Below are 7,744 nucleotides of genomic sequence, written 5' to 3' on the forward strand. Positions count from 1 at the left end.
CCGGCCAGACACCGACCTCGACGTCCCAAGGGCAGACGAAGGTCCCGGAGCCGGCGAAGAGGACAGGACCCCGGACAGACGCTCCCGGAGCCACTCGACATCTCCCCCAGCAGCCTCCTGAAGTTCTTGGAACAGGGATTCCATGCTGGACGCCATCAGGAACCTGCAAGACAAAAGGTAAAATTCTCTTGAAAATAATTGCCCCTATAGGCCACGACCCTTCCTTATATACCCCCCAGGGAGGGTAATTACCCCCTCCCTTCTGGCCCTGCACGTGCCACCAATACTTAACGCTTTCAGTGCCAAAATTTCTGCTTAGTCATGCCTTAACCCCTTAAACAGGCTTGACCATGGGTACCTCGTCCGCACTACATTCATGTGGCCCTTCTGTCCAATTCTTTAACTCCGGGGCTGTTCTTTGTCTGTTATTAGGCTAAGCACATTGTGTTTATCTATCTTGTGACTTAGATGTAGATCAGATCACATTTTATGAACAATTAATGCAGAAAACCAGGTAATTCCAAAGGGTTCATTTACGTTTTCCTTACCACTGTATATACTGTACCTATATAATTTGTCATAGAGTTAATCCTGTAACAATCATTTGATCACATCTGATTACCAAAAGTTAAAAATAGGGGGAAAAGTGTAATTCTAATCTTATCTGTTATCTCCATGTTACAGTTACACAGCTCTATTCATTCCATAAACTCAAGGATTCTCTGTTATGTGGGATTTCATTTGGTCTGTATGCCATTTCATCTTGATTGTCTGCCAACATTATAGAGTAGATTTGTCAGTTTAATAAAGCTATTAGACACTTCTCCTGCTACAGTTTTACCTTTTAAGAGATCAGCCACATGCCCTCAGGGACAAAAACTGTTATAAACAATTTAATATTTTAATTTATTTTAGCTAAACAAACGTCATGAAGTGATCCTCTTTAATATTAGGGGTGGATTCAGAGTCTGATCTTGGCACTCACACTATTGCAACCAGACACTCAACACTTACACGTATGCACATAGACTCACACATTAACACGCATGCACACAGACACTATCACACACACAGACACCCATAGTAACACACACATTATATAATCTATAAACACAACCTCATTTACATAGCCTCACATTCTCAGACACACACACACACACTGATACCCACACTAACACACACAGTCACATACACACTAACATACCTAGACTCACACACAACTCACTTATGTTGGTGAAGCCTCAGCCTGTCCTTCATGCAGCTTGCATAAGGTGTGAGCTGCCACGACACTTCTGTAACATGACGTTAAATTGCCCTGTTGAACTCCACTTACTTAGGAGTGTAAAGCGGTAGGACCTGGTTTACCTTTTAATCCCAATGCCTGGAGCAAGCTGTGCGTTTCTCTGTGGAGGCAATTGCATAAGTGCTGAAGCCTGGCTTGGTTTATGATTTGCAATGAATGATGAGACATAGCTAAGACAGGTAAAGGAACCATGTGTTACAGGGGATAAGCATTCATCACATTTGGCTAGCTGTTTGTCAGTAGTGAATAAACTAAACCGGAATTTTACATGAAGACATTTTTATCAGCCAGTTCACTATTCAAGTGAATAAAGCCCTAAGCCTGGCCTGGCTGGGATAAAAAAGTGATGCCCTACAGTGTGGTGACAATTAGATTTTATTCAGGGCATTGCTTTAACCTTCTCTGCTTGTGCTCTGGTTCATCGGGCAAATAAAGTGAAAGTAATGTTCTTTATAAAAGTTTCACAACATGGCATTACATTTTTGTGGCTTCCCAACTACAACTTGAGGTCTTGTTGAGGGCCATATGAAGCTTAGATTTATTTCAATTTAATACTCTTCTTCCATGAAGATTAATACTCCACTCATCTGGGAGCAGCCAATTGCAGGGCCTGTTCAGTCCTTCTTCCAGGAGAAGCTCACTAGGATTTTCCCTTCATAATGTATGATGATATCAGGGAATTACAATTTTCAACATGCCTGCAAACTACCTCTTTAGTGAATAGCCCCCAAATACAAGTTTGTTAAAATACATACAGATAAATTTGCAGAAGTGTAGCATAATTTTGCATATACATAAAAAAGGGATAACAAAATAAGATCAATTACACTTCTGAAAAATATTTTATAGTCCCAGCCGGGAACATAGAATACCTGCTTGAGGAAGGTTTACAGTGGGACTGAAACGGGTTGCGTCTATGGCGTTTAGCTGTTACTCAGTCTGAGTGTTCTATGGTATTCTTGGTCAGGACATAATCATTTTTTCAGAAGTGTAAGCAAGTTTATGTGGTTATTCTTTTTTCTGCATATTTTTGTTTTCTGCATATGTTGGACATTAAATTTGATCTGATCTTTAAAACAATAGACAAAAAGTCAACTAATAAGACACCATGTAAACATTCACATTGTAGGGATGCTCTTAAAAGACTATTAAATCCTCAAAACAAATAGGATTCTTCCATGGGATGAATGTAAACACGTTTTGTAGAGATTATATCTATTTATTATTTTCTGTGTTTAAAGCATCATAGGAAAGAATGAAATGACAGATATGCTAATGTTTATTTTCTTAACATACTACATGTGTTGCCTAAGTAAAACAGAATCTTAACTAAAGAAATGCATAGTTATTCATTTTTTTAAAGTTGTCATTTAAACATTTCAGAACTCAAAGCATGAACAACACATGTGAATTCCTAGATGAACAACAACAAAAGCTAATTGGAGTCTCATCAGTAAGATAAGATTGAAGGTTTTGGTCAGAGCTGCCCTGCAAAAAAACACTCAGAAAATGTGAGCTTGCTTTTCATAATAACCATTCTCTGATGTAAACCATGACTTGAACAAAAGGGATTCCTGAAGAACTAAGATTAAGAATTGTTGACTGGCATAAAGGTGGAAAGGGTAGCAAAAGCATCTCTAAAATCCTTGACGTTCATCGGTCCACAGTTGTCTATAAATGGAGACTGTTTAGCAGTTCTTCTCCAGCAGTGCTTCTCTTCCAAGGAGTGGGCATCCAAAGATGACTGCAAGAGCACAACTCAATGTTGTTAAGAAATGCTTAATTGAATGCTCAATGTGGCTAAGAAAATAACACCTAGATTTTCCACAGTGCTACTTGCATACTATTCTGTGGACAGATGAAACCAAACTTGAGTTGTTTTGCAGGAACATACAATGGTCAACAGTAAAGTACAGTGGACAGGGCATCATGGTTTAGGGCTGCTTTGCTGTCTCAGGGCAGCTTGCTAAGAATGTAAGGCCATCTGCCTGCCAGTAGAACAGAAGTTTGGTGATGCACCAGGACAAAAAACCTCCAAAGCACCAGACTCAATCAACAACAGAATTGTAATTGCAAACAACCTGTGATTTGTAAATTTGGAATTGCTGTAAAAAAAACTAATATCTGTTTAATTCCAGAACTTGAAGGGCTTTATTAAGAGACTTTAAGTATCGAGACATTCTTTTCTGAAGATGTTTGAATTTTCAGAATCTGTAAAGTGTAGTTTGTTTTGGTTAATACTGAATACAAAAATGAGAAGGCTTATTTTCCTATTTGCTGTTAACTAATCTGCTATTCAGTAGACTCAGGTCCTGGGATTGACACACGTGTAATGCTTGTGCCAAGTAATCAATGACCCAGTACGTAGAATGTACCTGCTCTGTCTAGGGTGACTGGGACAAATACTCATGTCCTTGAGGACCAGTGGCCGTTCCACTTCTCTTTAGCTAATGTTGTTTGTTATGCATCGTTCATTTGCCATTATCTGCACCAATTTTCCGTAGTTATCTGGCTCCAATCATGTATTTTCAGTATGTGTTCCATATAGGTAGATGCACCAGTCCTCCTTTCTGAATGCTCTACCAAATGAATATATGTTGAAGCAGTTCCCTTGTTTCATGTACCGTAATCATGTATGCATTACCAGTCCAGTCAGGATAACATAATGTCTGGCTTCAAAGAAACAGTTCTGGCATTTTACACAGACAACAGTTTCAATTCTCCCTATTACATTTTCCATATACCCATGTGACCTTCAGTTTAATCACTAAATACTAAAATTGTCTCAAAAGGTTAGCCAGTACCTTATGATTCATTGATCTTACTTGGATATGAATATCCAGAGATATCCTTTATATGAAATTGTCTAAAGCAATAAAAAGACTTTATAGCAGAAAAAAGGACACCGAAGACATAGGGAATAGTTACAGTTTAATGTAAGATTGTAGGATCTGAACTTAAGTTACCTTTCCTAATACAAACCGGAACTTATTTTTTTAAAAAATTGCAAAAAACTGGATTGAAATAGGACACACATATGTATATGACCATTATATGAAATGAAATTTACTTTCAGTATGTGAATTCATTTATAAGTGTGATTACATTTCAAAATATCTTCTGTATTCCTATAATGTTCTGTTTAAAAAGCAGGAGAAAAGACCCCCCTGGACCAACAGGGAATGGGAAGCATGACTGCTGGCCCATGCATGAGGCATGAGGCAACATTGGTGGCCGGCTGTAACAGTCTAAAGGGCAATTGCCTTGTTAAGTATGAATATTTAGTGTGGGTACCCTGGCCAGCGTGAAGTACAAGGATAATTTAAGGTTGTCCCCATGATGGGCTTCGGGAGGCACTTCCCAAATTAGGCTAATGGTACATGTGGGGCTAGTACTCTTGTTCACGTGTTGGGGAAGAATTCCCTGTTGGGCCTATGGCACAACAGACGCCAGGTTCTTAATGGGTTTGTGTATATCCTGTCCGCTGGCCTGGGGAATTGAAGTTGTAATATTATGTCAATAATGCTGTGGCCAAATCCATATCCCACAATTGGTATCCAGTTTGGTTAATGGGTCTGGTTGGGTGATGGGGGTTGAGATATGGGTATGGGTTGATGCTATGGGTCTAAGGAGTCAGGGAAGCCATTTCATTACTATAAGGACTAAAGAAAGTGACAACATCTAATTCATTTTAAAAGACCTAACATCCTTGTATGTGAGTCTACATATTTTTCTATCTTGGTCCAATCATGTATTAGCTTTACCTATACACTCTACATATACCTGTAACAAATCAATTAAAGAACAAATAGTACAAAGTCATCTAATAGCTTACATTAAGAGAAAATAAACTTTCTACTTGGTAAGGCATATGTAAAAAAGGCATCCCTATCAGCTCATTGTTATACAATACACTTGCTCTGTATAATGTGCCTTCACCAGGCGAACAGGTATTAAGCTTCTTGGTATTTTCTGTTTATGAAGTCTACATGATATATACAGAAAAGCAGCAATATAGGTAAATGATCTAAAATGTATTTCAACAGATATAAGAGTGCCTACATCAACATAAGTGACAATGATCACCAGTGTGCTGTTGTCCTTCACACAACGCGTTTCTCCCTAATGTTAGGTTCGCTGCTTTGCTGTATGTACCTTTTTTTTTAGATACATATTACACTATATTATGTTTTTATTTTCTTTTATATATGTGGAATGCACCTACCCCCTGTATCATCTTGGAATTATGTATTTTATTTTTTGTGCTTACAGTGCACCTCCACACTTTTATATTATCCCAGGTTTATTAAGGTATGATACAGGATAATGTCAGGGTGGCTGTCCTCCAGCTGAAGCTCAGTAGAAGTTGGGTCATGCAGCAGGACAATGACCTTAAACACCCAAGTAAATCTACTACAGAATGGCTTTTAAAAATCCACCTTTAGGAGTGGCCCAGTCAAAGAAATTAACCCACTAGAGATGTTGTGGAATGACCTCAAGAGATCTATTCACATCAGGCATCCTAGGAATATGGCTGAGCTTAAACAGTTCTGCAAGGAAGAATGATCTAAAATTCCTCTTGAACTCTGTTTAGGTCTGATCAACAGCTACCTAAAGCACTTGTTTGAGGTTATTGCTGCCAAAGGAGGTCCAAATAGTTATTAAATCCAAAGGTTAATTTACTTTTTCCACCGGCACTGTTAAGGTTTAATAGGTGTGTTCAATAAAGACATGAGAAATTATCATTGCGTGTTATTAGCTTAAGCACATCGTGTTTATCTATACTTGTGACTTACATGTAGATCAGATCACATTTTACGAACAATTAATTCAGAAAACCAGGAAATTTATTTTTTCTTGCCACTGTATTTGCAACCTACCCTCTCTTGTGTGCTTTAATACTCTCTTGATACTTGCGCTACAATCAGTTTACAATGCTGTGCTTTAATTTGGTTCAGTTCAGCATCATCGAGATACCTTATGTTTCATTGAACAGACCGACTTTATATAGTTTGCTTCTGTGACAGATGCTGTATAAAGTTATCTTTTAGAGCCGCATCTAAAAATGTTATCGAAAAACAGATTGTATGCAAATATAGGCAATTGCAGGGCTATTAAGTTAAGAGTCCCTAGACAAGTATTCCACCAACATCTCGATGCCCTTGAAAGTAAATATATTACCAAGATATTCTACAGTTATATTTACCTACAGCCATATAAAACTGTGCAATGATAAATTTGGTATTATATATCCAAATCTAGATTTATGCTGTTTGTAACCATGGTATAAACTCTGCATAAGTTTAGCCTAGTATCAGTCTACTGCAGTTGTAAATAATCAGCCTTTGTCACAGTAATTATTGGTTATGAGCTACTTGATTAGTACCGTAAAACGGAGCTTAATCACACTTTTAGACTGTCAGATATTGTAACTTGGATTCCCATTGTTTATCCAGGTTTTTGTTTGTTCCTCTATCTATGTTCATCATTGGGTTGAGTTGCATCAACTAGCGTCCTTCACTCGCATGGGAGAAAAGTGAGAAAAATTGCTCTCTTCATTAAACTTTAGGGCACTGCCATTAAGTCTTTACTGCCTTTCAAAGGCTTTCATTCTGATTCCATATATAGCCACATTGGCCTTGGCCACATTTGCTCCCTTACTGGATCCTTTATATAAGTTTTTGGGTTCCCCCTCAAGTCCGTTCAGGGAATGCCCCAAACTATTGTGACTCATTTGTCTTTTTAGTGCTGCAGTCAACTTAAACTATGGTAGAAGAACAGTTATTTCTATTCTACCCCTGTTAAATCATACACCTCACTGACAGCACGGGAGGCAAGGATAATTTGCCAACTAAAACTGATTGAACATCACATACTGATGACTTGGTCACACACATTTGGATGGAAATTTACTTCACAGAAACATAGAGTTTGATGGTAAATAATAACTATTCAGCCCGTCTTGTGTGCTCACCACTTTTGTGCAAGACACCATTAGTAGGACTCTCCTCTGGCTCACATTGATCTTTCTAAGTTGTGTGAATATCTGTCTTAATTAGAGCATGATGCTTATCTCAGACACTAGCATTGACTGTGAAACTCTACAAATCCTAATTATAACTCAGTTAATTAATCAGTAATTTAACTTTTTCTTGCTGTAGACTGCCTTGGTTGTTTTCCGTTGATTACTGTTCCATACAACTGGCTGCCTGATCAGCCCTCTGCAAACCTTCTGACTTCCTTAATTCCTACTTTGAAACTAAATCTCTTAGGGCCAGATTATGTGAAGCAGAATAGCCAAAGGATCAAAGATTTAGATGTAATATGATGTAATATATGACAACATAAATTCTCTGAGACTGTGGAAGATAAGAACACCCTTCATGCTGCAGAGCAATTTCAGAGCAGTGCGGATACAGTACTTGTTGCTGCATGGCTCTC

The sequence above is a fragment of the Sceloporus occidentalis genome, unplaced genomic scaffold, assembly GCF_023333645.1.
Source record: "Sceloporus occidentalis isolate IW3139 unplaced genomic scaffold, rSceOcc1.0.p SCAF_397, whole genome shotgun sequence".
Classification (NCBI taxonomy): domain Eukaryota; kingdom Metazoa; phylum Chordata; class Lepidosauria; order Squamata; family Phrynosomatidae; genus Sceloporus; species Sceloporus occidentalis.